We start from the raw sequence: 15,015 nt of genomic DNA, 5'->3' as shown, positions 1-15,015 counted from the left end.
TAACCGTGTGCAGAGGAAACGACCGGGAAAGAAACGCGCCTGGAGGGAACAGCAGCACGCGCACCAATGGCAGGAGCACCAGCGTCACTCTCTTCTTAGCCCTTCCTGCTCACGGTCCTGCCTGGCATCGTTACTGGAGCCTTCGCCCAGACCCCCACCCACAGGATACTCCTACACTGGTGGTTTCATCACAGGTCACCTTAAGGGAACAAGCCTCTCACATCCCGCAGACACGATAGTTACTTACGCGCATTTTTTGCCTGGTTTCAAACAACGCCCTCAAATTTATAATAAAGCAAGGGTCCTCAGGCCCTGGGCTATGGACCAGTACCAGTCTGTGGCCTGTTAGGAACCAGGCCGCACAGCAGGAGGTGACTGGCAGGAGAGCGAGTGAAGTTTTATGTGTATTCGCAGCCACTCCCCAGCACTAGCATCACCACCTCAGCTCCACCTCCGATCATCAGGCATTAGATTCTCATGGGAACGCCAGTCCCTTGATGCCAAAAAGGTTGGGGACTCTGCAATAAAGGAATTGTTTAAACATTTAAAAGCTGAGGCCACTAGGGGTCCCCAGTGGTGGATGTGTCACCTGCCAGGCATCAGGATATCCCAGCCAGCTCACTGTGCCCAGGGGGCCTCCTGCCGGGTCACTCCCAGGGCCCACACCAAGGCCAAGCAGGCCCCCACCAGCCATCTCTGTGCTGGGTCTGGGCCCCCTGCGCCCCACTCAGAAGTCACGTTTCAGGCTCTTGACGAGGAGTCATCGCTGAAGGCTAACCTTGTCACTAAAATAACTTTCCATGAAACTCTGAAAGCAGCCTCTTGACTGTAAATGCCCTTGTGTTATAAGAAACGCCCGTGTTTGTGTGTGGTCACATCTTGTGTAACCGACTCCACCAGGTTTTCGAGGTGAAAATTGCTCTTTTTTGTCATTTCCCAAACCTAACATTCTTTCACTATAATGTGGCAACTTCTCAGTTCTTTAAAGTTCTTTTTTCTCTGAGTTCTCGTGAATTGGCAGTTCCTGTTTTTCTGAACCGCTGGTCGACCCATGCGGCCGTAGGCTCACAGTCACCCCTGTTCAATCACTAGGAGCTTGGGGAAAGGTCCCTGCAGACATTTTCACCTCCCACCACGTGGTGCCTCTGCCTGGCTCTGGAACTGTACAGTGGAGTGAACATCAGAGGCAGGGGAATGAGTAGGAAGGTGACAGTGTGGTGACAATGGTGACTGTTGTGCGGGGCTCCATGTGAGGTCAGCCTGCTCCCTCTTGTGGGGCCCATGGCTTAGACACCGCCCCTGGCTGAGCCCCACAGTCTCAGCACGAGACTTGCGTGGAGCAGGATCCCACCACATACGAAGAGGAAGCAGGTTTCTCCTTTCCTTTTTTTTAAAAGCCAATATAAAGACCAAATCCCATTTTTGAATCTCTGTGTTTCTGCAGTTCAAGGACAGTTAAAGTAAGAACATTGTATTCACTAAAACAAAAGATGATTTCCTGTGTATACATTGATCACTTGTCCATGGTCAGCAGACGTCCCCTGGATGGCCAGTCTGCGCTAAGCTGGACCTGGGATGGAGACCTTCTGGGGGGCGGGCCAGGGCGGGGGGGGAGGGTGTCACGTGTGGTGTCAGGAAGAGTGTCACTGTATCTGTCTCCTGGAGTCACTGTAAGAGCAGACCATGCACAGGAACTCCAACCACAGAAACGCGTCGTCTCCCATTCTGAAGGTGAGAGTCTGGGGTCAAGTTGTCCCAGGGCTACGCTCTGAAGGCATTGGGGCAGTATCTGTTCTAGGTCTCCCTCTCGCCTTCTGGTGGCTCCATGGCTGCGGCAGCTTCACTCTGGTCCTCATATGGCACTACCCTGTGTGTGTGACTGTCTCCAAATGTTCCCTTCTTGTAAGGATGCCAGTCGCATTGGGATAAGAATAGGGCCACCCTACTCCAGTAAGACCTCACCTTAACTCATTCCAGCCGCAACAACCTGATTTCCAGATAAGGTCTCATTCTGAGTGATTGGCAGGAGTGGGGCGTCCTCTTATAAATCTGGGGAGATACATTACCCCCTGTTACACACATGGGGGTGTAAGGAATGACTCACCGAGTCTGTATGCTCACTCCCTTCCTTGCTATTTCCTCAGCTCGTCCCTCCCCCAGACTCATCCTCCTGAAGTGAGCCACCTTCCTAATAGCACAGTCCCTTTGCTTTCTTCCCCATCAGTGTCAATATCTGTACTGGGAAAAGTCACATGAAAAGTGTGGCACAGCTCAAGCCTGCTGCTCCCGAAACGTGCCTTCAGGGAGGCACCTGTCCCCTAAATATTAGATCCATCCTTCCTGCTGCCAGGAGCCCTTCGCAATGAGGCGAACCCGCTCCCTGTGTTTTGGGCAGCTTGGCTAAGCTCCCTCCAGTCCTGCAGGAGGTGTAAATTAAAACCCCCTCATGTGGACCCAGGGCCCCTCTTTCCCCATCAGCAGAGCACGAAGTAGCTATGATAATCTTTGAATCAGTCACTCAGAAAATTCTAGGATGCTCCATTTTCTGAAGTATGAAGAACAACTCCCACTTCAGTAAGTCTGTCACCTGCCACTGAGAATGATAGAAATTACAGTTGGAAGATTCTAATAATTTTGGCAACCAGAGGGCAGGCGCCGGTAGGGACGGGCTAGGCGGGGCTGCATGACTTTACAGGCTGTGTAAGGACTGCGGGGGCAGCCACTGGCCCCCCTCTAGTGACCATCCCTGTTCTGTACAAGTGCCCCTTGATGGACTGAGCCAGGAACACCCAGCAGGCAACACCCACTCTAGATGGAGAGACAGTGACGGAGAGCCTCCTGGTTTGCAGTCACCTCCTGTGTGGCTGGGTGGCAGTCTGTGCTCACCTTTCGCCTCACCTTGCCCCTGAGCAGAGCTCAACTCTGAGCAGACAGTTCCGGGGACTTCAAAGGGACTGCCACACAGACACAGCCCCCATTTGTCAGGCCCGTCTCAGCGGCACCAGCGTGAAAGATATATCTGAAGTGAATGAAATGCACCCAAACCACAATCTTGAGGATGTGACTGTATATAAACAACTAAAACAACACCCATGGACAACAGGGCCTTCCAGCACTGCCAGAACCTCATCACCAGGCCCCCAGGGTTGGTAGCCGGCCCAAAGCTCTGGGTGCTTGGGGCTGGGGGACAGAAACCAAAGACACCTCTCCGACTGCTGACAATATGATGTGTCACATGCTAGATTAGAGAACAGGTAGGGCCAGTTTAGAAGGTGGTACCAAGGACACTGTAAAGTCTACTTATATTAAAAAATTCAAAAGCAAGCAAAAACGTCAGCCCCTGCAATGCAAAATGAGGGACATGCGAGTTTGCACATTTCCCCACACAAAGAGGCAGGTTAGTCAGCTGACTGCAAGTACAGCGTGGGCCAACAGATGGGTGTGTTGGCCAACACCTCAGCCTAGTGTCCAGTACAAGGGAGGTCACTGTGCTCATGTGAAGAGGGATATCAGAAATCTGCCATTTGTGCCGAAGAGGGCAGCATAAGATCAAGGTCACTGAATGCCTCACTGCACTCTGCGCCTTTCAAGAACCATGAGAAGAAGGAAGAGCTTGAACACCAGAGGTGACATCCATGTAGTTCTTGGGGCCCCAGCAGGGACAAAGCCGGGCTCGTGTTGTAATTCAGCAGTTTGGAGATAGAATAATTGCTCAGTGAATGTCGCCAACTGTGTTGAACCGTGAGCATAACTATGACCATGGCTATGACTGTGTGTTTTGGGGAGAGAGCGTATTGTCCAATGTGTGCACGCGCGAGAACGCGTGTGTTTTTTTTGTGGCCTCTTTTCCGGGGGGGTCTCCGGGGCTGTGGTGTGGGCGCTGTGGAGGGGGAGAAGGGTTTTGTCGTATATTTTGTGTGGCCTTTTGGGGACATGTGTGCGCACTGTTGTGTGGGGGGGTGTGCTCTCCCCCCGAGAGTGTCTCTTGTGCAGTGTGCTGTGTGTTTTTTTCGCTGTGACTTTTTGTCTCCGATATGGTGTTGTGGTCTGTTCTTTTGTGTGTCCTCTCCCCGGGGGTGTAGAGAGGCTTAGAGAGGCTTGTGACTTGCTCATGACCAGAGAGCTAGCAAGGGGGAGCCAGAATCGTATTTCAGCTGCCCTCCCCACCCGGGAAAACAAAGTGTACAAATCTAGTCTTCTCAGACTTCTACTCGAGCATTTTCTCCTCAGAGAGCTCTCAGAGCCCACCCCAGCCCTGCTGCACCCCTCCTACAGAAGCCCCTCACAACCATGTATGCTTATCACCTGCCTCCATAAGCCAATTGAAGAACGAACGAATGAATGAATGAACGAATGAACGAATGAACGAATGGACAATTGAATCCCTTTCCCCAGCTGTCCAGAGGTGTACCACTAACACTGCCCCCTGGGCTTGGAGGAATTCCTGGTCAGCCACCGTTGCAATGAGTGGACAGCTGCAGGGAGTGGAATCTGGGCCGAGAGAAAGGCTCCTAGCCAGGAGGAAACAGCAAATGCACCCCTCCACGATGACAGCTAAGACCATTGAACATCCACGATGTGGGATGCTTTTCTAAGGACATTTCATCAATTCCTTTCCTCCTCAAAACAGCTCTCCATGGTGGCAGCTCCAGAGTTCCTATTTTACAGATTGGGAAACTGAGGCCAGCAGGCACCAAGGAACTTGCCCCACGGCAGGTAGCTGGCTGAGCACAGTTCATTTCCAGCAGTGGCTCATCGCACTGCCCTGAGGTCTCCCAGGCTGGATGGCACACGGAACTGCAGCAAACAGCACTATGCCTGGGGGAGCAGCCGGGAGCAAATCCCTGGACCACGGTGGAGAGGCTGCTCCTCCAGGGACCAGCCTCCACTTCTGTGATGAGGTCCTTCTGAGATGTTTCTCACCTTCTCAGAGCTGACCTCTGCTTTGGGCACAGAGGGGACAATGCCTGGGGCCCAGAACATTCTTAAAAATAAAATGTTTAAATCTATCTTAAAATTAGAAGAAAACCCTGACTACAATGAAAATGAGTATATAATAATGAATCTAGTATGGATAACATTCATCTCCATTTACGTTTTTGCTTGAAAAAGGGGCCAGGAAGGCAAAAGCACCTGGGGCCCATGGAAGTCACTATACAGCCCTGAGCCCTTGTCCCTTATACCAGAGACATGAAAGGCAGCTCCACACAGAAGAGACACTGCCACTCCAACAGACTCTCTTTGTTGACCTATAGGTTGAATTTCAGCAGCGATTTCTCCCATCTGCCTCTGCATCATGCAGGTAAAACTGCTCTAAAAATCGTCACATCTCCAGGCAAAGTGCCTGGTCTCCTAAAGTCCCATGATCATCTACCCTCTCTGATATCTTAGCTTTGGCTTCCTTCCTCAAAATTGTCCTATGGTCTCAAAAAGGCTGTTGGAGATCCAGCCATCACCTTTGCATTCCACACAGGAAGAAGGAGGAAAGGGGTGGGGTGTGGCAAAAAGTTAAGCTTCTTAGATGTCAAGCTCCTTTAAGGAGATTTCCTAGAATTCTCAACTACCTATTGGCCACCTTCTCTATAAAGGAGCTTGAGAAGGAAGATGGAAGAGTGAAGCGAGGCCCTGAGATGGTACAGAGCAAAGAGGGCACCAGAGGGGCCTCAGTGCCAGGCAGAATAACAGCAAACCTCCTCCCCCAGTCCGTCCTCTCTTCACAGCCCTGATGGTGCCATCGGGTAACAGGGGTTGTGTGGTTTCACCTTTTCTGGCCTTTGAGTAGGTTGAATTAAGTGAATAAACCCTGTTTCTTGGAGTCGAGCCTCTTGTACTTCTGCTACCCTGCCCTTTGCTGGACTATCAGCTCACCTTTGAAGCCAAGTCTGGTTGGTTTCCTGGCAGCACCCAGGACTGGAGGATGTGGTCCTGACTCAAGCAGGTGCCCTCTGGAACTGCTGGCTGAGAACAGGGGTGGGTCATGAGCCCAGACGTAGCTGAGGTTCCTGCTGTGTCTTCTGGGGGATGTGCTCAGCTTGGACTTGATTCTGCAATGCGGTCCCCCGAGGAGGGAGGGGCTGCGGGGCTGAGGCAGCCCCACCTTCCTGTCTGTCTCCCAGGCACTTGGGCTTATGTCTATGTCACTGGAGAGGCCTTGTCTGTCGGGTCACTTCCACATCCATAGGTCAAAGAACCAAATTGTTGGGCCCCAAGCTGAGCTCCCCGCTTACTAACAGTGTGGCCCTGTGTCTCTCTTAGCCCCAGTGTCTGGATGACAGGGACGACAGTGCTAATTGCCATGCACAGTTCTGTGTCCTATTTGCAGAGCACCTAGAACGGTGCCTGGCACCAAGTAAGCACTCAATAAACAAAGTAGTGTTCAAATTATTATTTTATTAGATAAATGATAAATATTTGTGAAAAGCATGAATGAAAAGAAATCCTATTAGGGTATAATCCACAAAAATCAAACAGTGACTTCTGTTCCTTTGAATGCCCTCCTCCAAGCTGTTCAGAGCCCTTGAAGCCACAGTCTATGCCTTCCTGACACTTCTCATGAGAGCAGTGTGGTTATTTCAGAGTAGAACCTGGTCCCAGAGGAACTAAGTGACTGGTTCCCAAGTCCATTCACAGGACTGAGAATCTAGTTGTCCTCAAGAGCACTCTGTCACGGGGACTGCTTATTGCCCATCCCATATCCATTCTCCTCCCTTTCTCGTGTTGTCAACAACCCCCATATCGTCAGGAGTAGCAGTGTGCCCAATTAAAAAACTACATTTTCCAAGCTCTTTACTGATCAGGTAGCCATGGAAAGATGAAGATTGAAGGCATTAGTTGGGGTTTCTAGGAAAGCTCCTTAAAAGAGACTAACATCAAGGATGCTTAATCTTTTGCCCTGCCCCGCTCCCTCTTTCCCTCTGTGTAGAAATAGTGATGATGGCTAGAGCTCCAGCAGCCTTCTTAAAATCATAGGACAACTCTGAGGAAGGAAGCCAGGCTAAGAAAGCAGAGCGAGAACATGAATGAACGGGCTGCCTGTTGCCCCTTGCCCTGGATAGTTTGTTGTCTTTTTCTGTCTGCAAGTAAGCCTGTCACTTGTTGGAGCCACCGTCATTTCTTTATTTCCAGCTGAATATGGCTGCATCCATCTTCTATTCTACAAATAATTTGTCCAGTGAGAACAGCTAAAATGATACACTCTTGCCCTCATTAAAAATTCCAATTTTTTAAGTACGATAAATTTTTGAAAGGGCAGGGTAGAGGGAAGGGCTAGAAATCATAGCAGAAGCCCTCGCCTGTTGGTGGATCAACTCTGAAAGCAAAAGATAAGCAGGAAAATTGCAATGGATGAGATCCACCATCACCATTAGCTTTTCCAGTTATACAAGATGCCATAAAACCCATTTTGTTAAATCAGAAGAATGCTCTGAGACCAGCCCAGCCTCTCACTCGCTCCCCCATCCTGGGCACCCAGCTTCCTTCTGATGTGTATTAACTTCCCCTTCCCTGAGCAATGTGGTCTAACCGGAACCCTCTTGCACCTGTGGGGAGCCCGCCCACCCCACAGCCCTGGGCCAAGCACACCACTGCCTGCCCACGGACAACTTTGTGGGCAGAGAGTCCTCTGGATTGTCGCACAGGAAAAAACTCCCCACAAGTGAGCACCAATCACAACTGACCGACACAGCACAGCCAATATTCAGCACTCCAAGCCTAAACTCTCTGAAAGGAGACATAGAGCACTGGACGCCTTCCTTTGCCAGGGCGACACCAGGGAGGGCAAGCCGAGAGAACGAGTGTGACATTTTGGCTCCGAGGCACTGCATAAGCTTGAATTACCTTCGGAACTGGCAAGGAAAGGCCATGTTATGTGCACCCTGGTTTTAGTTTTAAGTGTATCTTACTTAATATTTTCAATATGAGTCAGCTTCAGGTACTGTGATGATTTTCAAATAACTAGAAGTTGACTATAGCTGGCTTTAGACAGGAAGCATGAGTACAGAATCCAGCTGCTTCTACCCTAAGAGCAAATCTGAGGCCGATGGTCCTGGATTCTCTCAATCTGATGGATTATGCAGAACCCTCCAGTCCCTGCTTTTCCCAGCTCTCCTCTCCTGCTGGGGGCAAGGGGCTCCCCTACTAATGCATCTTAGAAGAATTCGCTCTGCCTGATACACTTACCTAGGAATCCTGGACCTCAAGTGAGTCAAGTTAACAGGCCATGCTTCCTCTCATCCAGGGTATGTGGGGGAGGAGAGTAAAGGTAATCGCAGAAAGTTACTGCCATGCTGGATGAGATGGGAGCTGTTCTTATTGTGAGGATGTTGCCAACAATGGTGATGATGGTGATGGTGATAGTGATGATGGTGATGTTGGTGATGGTATGATGGTGCTGATGGTGCCTGATGGTGGTGATGGTTGTGGTGACAGTGGTGGTGATATGATGGTGATATGATGATGATGATGATGGTGGTGATGGTAGTGATGGTAGTGATGGTGGTGCTCGTGGTGATATGATGATGGTGTTGATGATGGTGATGGTGATAAAAAAAAAAACAAACAAAAAAAACCCTGACGTTTAGAATCCTAGGCTTTTCTAGACAGAGCCAAGAAGCACTTCCAATTTACCTGTCTTGAGAAGATAGAACACGTCATAGAACTGAAGACACAGACAGGCTCTCACATCAGGAGCATGAGAGCCAATTCCTATGGATGCCGGAGGGTTTGGAGGGAGCAAGCACAGATACAAAGGTGTCTGTAATATTTCTGAGTCAGTGACTGTGTCCTTTACAGTTATTGAGCCTCCTGTAACTCAGTCACCACAGATCTTTATAAGAAGCCATGAGTAAGTACTAGTACCACCCACATTCCACCAGGAGGAAGGTGGGACACCAGGAAGTTAAGTAACTTGTCCAACACAAGGGCAAGCTCAACACATGGCAGCTGATGTTGGGAACACCTGTAGGGTACCATGGGAACCTGTCAACAGGAAGTAACGAAAGCTCAGATGGGGCGCTGGTGAGAGTGGAAAAGTAGGCTGGTCCGCAGGCTGAGCAAGGGCAGTTGACAGCAGGACTCAGGGCAACTTCCAAATGTCATCAAACTGCCAGCATTTTCTTTTTGCATAGGTGTCCTGATCAGCTTTTTTGCATAAGTATCTGATCAGCTTCTATCATAGAATGCTTCCCTCTTCCCTCACTGTTGCATCCACATTCAGAATCAGCAACTCTTGGTAGTTGGAAAAATGACAAAACAGCAGATCGGATTAATAAATGCTCTCTATTTTCAGACATGTCCACGGCCTTATTTCTGGCCTTTTTAAATGACTCTTTCTCCTGATTCCAAAAGTTCATCACAGGCTTCTTTCTCAAGGGTAAGAGGTGAGTCAATTCCCAGCCTCCATACAACTGCCCAAATGTTATACCAAAGATGACACTCAACGTCAAGGGTAAAATCGGCAACCTTGAGCCACTGTCCAGCTGTGCTTATCTGGGAGAATTTGAAGACACAAGACCTAGGGATCAGCACACACCCAACACCAGGAGTTCTCTGAAATGGGGACAAGAGGAAGTGCATGTGTGGGAAACACCGAGGCACTCACTCAGGAAGCCAGTCAGCCTTTCACAGCCCTTCTCTCCACGAAGACCTTTCTCTGGGTGCTTTCGAGGACTCACTGAGAGAGAGGCTCGGCCACTCCCCATCTTGGAAACCCACAGAGTCCACCTTGCAGAGGCCCTAAGTTGCCACTGGCGAGCTGTCACTGGCATGGCTGCAACTCTCAACCTCAGCCAGCCGCTGGCCATGCTGGGATGGCAAGATTCCACTTGGAAAGTCACAATGCTAACTCAGGGGCCACAGCCCACAGCCTTCAGACTGAGCCCAAATAGAAGCTGGTAGAGCTGACATTGCTGGAGCCTCTTGGGTTCAGACCCTGCAAAGCCCTTGGCAGATGCCAGCTTTCAGTCGTCCCTGCAGCCCCCCAAGGCCAGCAGGGCCACAATCTGGGAGCCTGAGCCTCCCAGAGGCTGAGCAGCAGGATCTGCAATCTGGCCACCAGCCATCGGAGCATAGAAATCCGGTCCTGGGTGGGCCCACCTGGACTCGACGGGGTGCGTTCGAACAGGACACCACATGGCCCCTAAGTTGCATGCCTGCAACCCCAGGTATTTTCTTTTTAATTTCCTTAACGTCATTCTCACTTTATAGAAAGAAAGAGTAAGTTTTCAGAGGGACATTCTTCCTCAAAAAGCTGCTCTTTGATTTCCAACCAGCCATCTCCCACCATCTCCCACTCTTCATGCATGCACAGAATGCCAGCTTGAAGCTCAAGCCAAGAGTGCCTCTCCCACTCAGGCCCTCAGTGGGTGTGACAGCCCAGGACACCAGGTGCAGCTTTGGCCCCGAACCACAGCAGCCTGACATCAACTCTGCATTTTTTATTTAACAAACTGTATATTCAACCAGTTCTGTCAAGGCGCAACCTAAAAATTATTACTATCAGCCAAAGGAGCTAGTCCTGGCACAGGAATCCCTTTGCAAAACACACGGAGGAACTGGTATCCAAGCTAGGAAGGGGTCTCCCAAACAGGGGAAGCATCCAAAGTTGATTTTAACCAAAGACCAAACGGTCAAATCCTCCTAGAGGGGCGACCAGCCAGTGTGCTGTGATGGGGGTGACCGAACGTTTTCTTGGCTGCCCCAATTTTAGAAATTGGGTGCTGAGTCATTATTAGCCCAGGAAGCCCACGCACTCAAATGATAGGACTGAGAAAGCTCCGTCATACTCTGCCTACTAATGTGCAGCTTTTTAAGCAAATCCGAAAAATGTTTATCATAAGGTCTTTATGACATTTTAACCGTTTCATTTACAGTAAGTAGAATGACATTTAAAAATATGTATTTCCTGTATTTTACTTGACACTCAAGCTGAGGCTGATCAGAATAGTAACAGCTTGAGAAACACTTATCAAGCTCAGCTCAGGCCTCCTCAACTCAATTGCCCCATTCTCAGCCCTGCCCCAGCTGCCAGCATTTTTTCTTTCTGATTCCACCAGTTCGTGACATTCTGTGTTAAGGAAAAAGAAAGACATACAATAAGTTCCTGGAATAATTCATGCATCTTTAGAGAGGGAAGCCAAAATTCTGCCTCTCTATTGTGTTTCTTGCGCTAAAACTGGGCAGCTCGCACCATGCGGCCAGAAATTGCTCTGGGGCTGTTTCCTGCAGCTCTGAGTGGCGGAAGACCAGCCCCAGCACCCCAGGTCAGCAACCCCACCTCTCAGCTTCACCGTGGCTCTATGCAGGAGTCTCCGACAGCTTCTTTTCCAGACAAGCATCACTGTCTCTTCAAAGGCGGCACACTGACAATTATCGACCCAGAAACTTCCCCAGACAATCAGGCAAAAATACAGCAGCTATGGGGGAGGGGACAGAGAGAGCCACTTCTCTAAAACAGCGGCTCCTCAAAGTCTGAACGAAACGCAGTGTCCACTCCAAACACGACAGCTTTGACACAGCAGAGACTCTGAGGCAAACTGCAGAAATGACCAGAAAAATGACAGAAACATACTCACCAGGGAGAAGCTGATGGCTCCACCTCTCCAAGAATGGTGCTTGTGATGGTCTGGAGACGCACACCGGCTCAGGCACAGCCTGCCTGAACTATATCAGTTTGAAACTTAAAAAGCAAGGACCATACAGTCACTTATTTCCCTCCATTCCCAATGATATCCACATGACTGAGACCAAAAAAAAAAAAAAAAGAATTTAAAGAAAAAACGGCGCACACCTCAGTCTTCATTCTCATTGGAACGAGATGACTCATGCTGACTCACAGCCACCACTTCCTCTCCCGACATTCTCTTCATTCTTGTGAGCTGGGCTGGTCGGTTCCCAGGGTCTATGCAGCTCTTCCTGGAAGGGCAGCCTTCCTGCCCCTGGCAGAGAGACCCGCGACCTCACATGTCACCTCAGGGGAAAAGCTTTATTTGGGAGAATTGAGAACAACTGAAAAGTAACATGCACGAATCTCACGTGCATTTGAATTTCAAACACACACTGAAATTTTGTAATGTATCACAGAGCTCGTGTAGGAAACTCTTGTTCTTTCCCAGACACTTCAGGGAAGGGAGAGGAATGGGGTAGTGTCTTACTCTTTATGGAGATTGTGTTTACTTTGCCCTGGTCATGCTTGTTTCAGTCCACGTTTTATTCTGCATTCCTTCCTCTGATACAGTAAATCTCGGGATCTAAATTCAAGATCTCTTCAAAGCTGCGTCAACCGATGGTTGCCAGTCCAACCCCAACAGGGATCCTCAGTTTGGGATGCAGTGAAGGAGGTGGCTTTATTCAATGCTAACAACTAAATCATGATGCAGCACGGCCGTGAGAGTAGCATGGCCATGAGAACAGCCTGGCTATGGAGCAGCTCAATAGCATTATAGCTCAATTAGGAAGCAGCACAGCCATAAGGCAGCCCTCAGGTAAGGTGGCTCCGTTACACACTGTTCCACCTGCTCTAGCTCTGGTTCACTAAGATGGTTTGATGCCTGGACTGGTACTCCAACCAAGGAAACACAGCCTGCAGTCCCCACTGGAAAGAAAAAGTTGCTCTCTGAGCCAGAGGGGAGCTGACTTATATAGAGAGAAGTCCTGCTCCTGGTCTCTGATTGGTCCATCCTCATGCAAATGAGGACTCCAAATCCTCGCAGTTTGATTGGCCCAAAAAACACTGTCCTGATTGGTCAGAATTAAGCCACTCTCATTGGTCCGTGAAGATGTTGATGGGATATAGCTGCGATAATGGACAGGGAAAGTCACAGCCCTAATGATTACAATAAGATTCCAGGAGCCCTGTCCTAAGGGCTGGCTCAGCCAGCAAGAACATAGTGCAGGCAAGCAGTTCAGAGGGGGCTTTTTCCTGAAGCATTGCTTGTGTGAGAGAGCCCTGTGTAGAAACAGCTGCTAGGCTCTGCTTTAAATTTGAGCCCAGTTAGCCACCAGGAGCCCTTCTTGGTGAGTATCTTCTTTCTCAGGGTCAATGGCTGTTTATTAAGAGGGTATATGCCCTGTTTTCAGGACTGACTTACAAAATATTTTCTATCCATCTTTTGGATTTCAAGTCTATGCCAGATTTGCATGTTAAAAGGTATAACAATTAAACTTTTAAACATTGTTGATGATTATTTATGTGCAGAAATGGAGACTAGCCCTGGCCTCCCAGTTTCCTTAGGAAGGTCCGAGGTTAGGCAGCCTCCCATCCCTTCCTGCATTTTTAAATTATGAGAAACAGCAGAGTGAGCAGCATCCATGGATGCTCGGCAGCCTCTGAGAAGCCAGGAAGGCAGCTGTGATGGCATTAGGCCAACCACAGTTTCTGGAGGGTGACACATGCAAGGCCATTGGTGGACACTGCTGACTGAGCGTCTGCTGCTGTATGGGCCATACTATGACACCCCTAAAGCATACAGAGCAAATAAGGAAAGGACACTTTGGAGAGGAATGGAAGACCAGGCATGTGCACCTGCATGCAACGGCTCTCCTCCTGGAAGAATCAGCAGACCCAGTTTCCACTGGCAGCTGGTTTCATCTTAGGGAAAAGTAATTGTTCATTATCCTATATCTCAGTTCTCGTAAAAGGAAAATCAGGAAATTTGCTATGAGACACTACCAAGTGCTCTGAGCTCCCTGTGAAAATCGTACTGTGTCAATCAACTGACCAAATATTCTTATTTCTTGCAGTTTTGAGTTTGGGGTTTTTTTGTCTTTTTGTTTTTTTGTTTTTTTTTTTCCCCAGGAGAGTAGAAAACCTCTTGGTTTTCTGGAATTTAAGCATAGCTTTGTTGTGAAATTCATTGCCATATGTTCTTTTTAGAAGAGAATAGGGAGTATTAAGTCAACTCATTAATCTCTGAGGTAACTGAAAAAATATTAATTTAAAAAACCACCAGGAATGAATTAGAGAAAGTTGAAATAGTTGGAAAATATCAGCTCCAAGTGTCAGCCACACCCTAATGCTGGAAATGCCCTGCCAGAAGCGTCATCACTTTATCAGTGGTTTCTTCCACAGCAGCCCAGTTACAACGAGTCTTCTGGAACAGTCCAGGGCAAGGCCTTAGATACCAAGCTAGCCCTCCACCCAAAGCAGCAAGCTCAGCCACCATCATGGAAGGCCAGTAGAAACAGGTCCTCCCTACACAGTGTCACACTGGATAGTCTCATAGGTGCTGTGTCTGAGTTCGTGGCTGACCATCCACCCAGAGCTCTTCTCGTCTGGGCGGGCAGGTGGGAGAGGGCATCAGTGTGGGATGAGGGAGGCCGCTCCCAATATATTAATCCCCCCAGGACTGTTAATATGGAATGTTCCAGAGTGAACTCTTTTCAAGCTGGCTCATTCCTTCATGTTCCACCAGAAAGGAAGCAATGATGACATTTTAAACATGGGAACACTCTGTAAACATCTGCAGGCTCTTTTGCCAATGAAAACAGCACCATAAAAAATGTAGGTTTCATTGAATTAGGAAAATAAACATGTTTTAGTCCTAAAGACAGTGCATTCTAGCATGTCACAGCGTTCTCACAAATACTGAGGGTTCATATTTAAGAATATTTGACATGTGACAGTCAGCCTCCCACATGTGCACCTCGCGTCCTCAAAATAGCCCTGTGAGGAAGGCAAGAATGTCATCCCCACTTTCCAGCAGAGACACCGAGGCACAGAGAGAGCCAGGAGCCTGCCCGAGGTTGCAGAGCCTGCATGTGTCCCCAGGTCACCTGATGTCAGAGCCCACGTCTCTAACCACCAGGCCACGTGAATTCTCTCAAAGGACTTTGAGAGAATTAAAAATCTCTGAACACACCGCCGCCCCCCCCACCGCCCATACCTCATGGTGCCTTCTTCCAAGCTCTGCAGGCTTGTGTAAGGTGTAAGTACTTCTTACTCGTGTGAGAAGTGAACGAAAACTCTAGCCTTGAAGTGATCTGTTCCTTAAGACACTAACATTTCTCATTCATGGGAAG

General features: G+C 49.1%; 1 long non-coding RNA gene across 1 annotated transcript in view; it reads right to left on the bottom strand.

Annotated features, from left to right (window-relative positions):
• Positions 1-11,824, bottom strand: part of LOC105303969 — a 57,552-nt gene extending 45,728 nt beyond the window's left edge. Inside the window, exon 1 of the long non-coding RNA XR_002776757.1 lies at positions 11,571-11,824. This is a non-coding gene — a long non-coding RNA (uncharacterized LOC105303969). The remainder of the gene's footprint in view (positions 1-11,570) is intronic.
• Between the last annotated feature and the right edge of the window lie 3,191 nt (positions 11,825-15,015).

This window comes from Pteropus vampyrus, unplaced genomic scaffold (assembly GCF_000151845.1).
Source record: "Pteropus vampyrus isolate Shadow unplaced genomic scaffold, Pvam_2.0 Scaffold323, whole genome shotgun sequence".
Taxonomy (NCBI): Eukaryota; Metazoa; Chordata; class Mammalia; order Chiroptera; family Pteropodidae; genus Pteropus; species Pteropus vampyrus.
The sequence above is the reverse complement of the archived record's forward strand: the minus strand, read 5'-3'. Positions and strand labels throughout refer to the sequence as shown.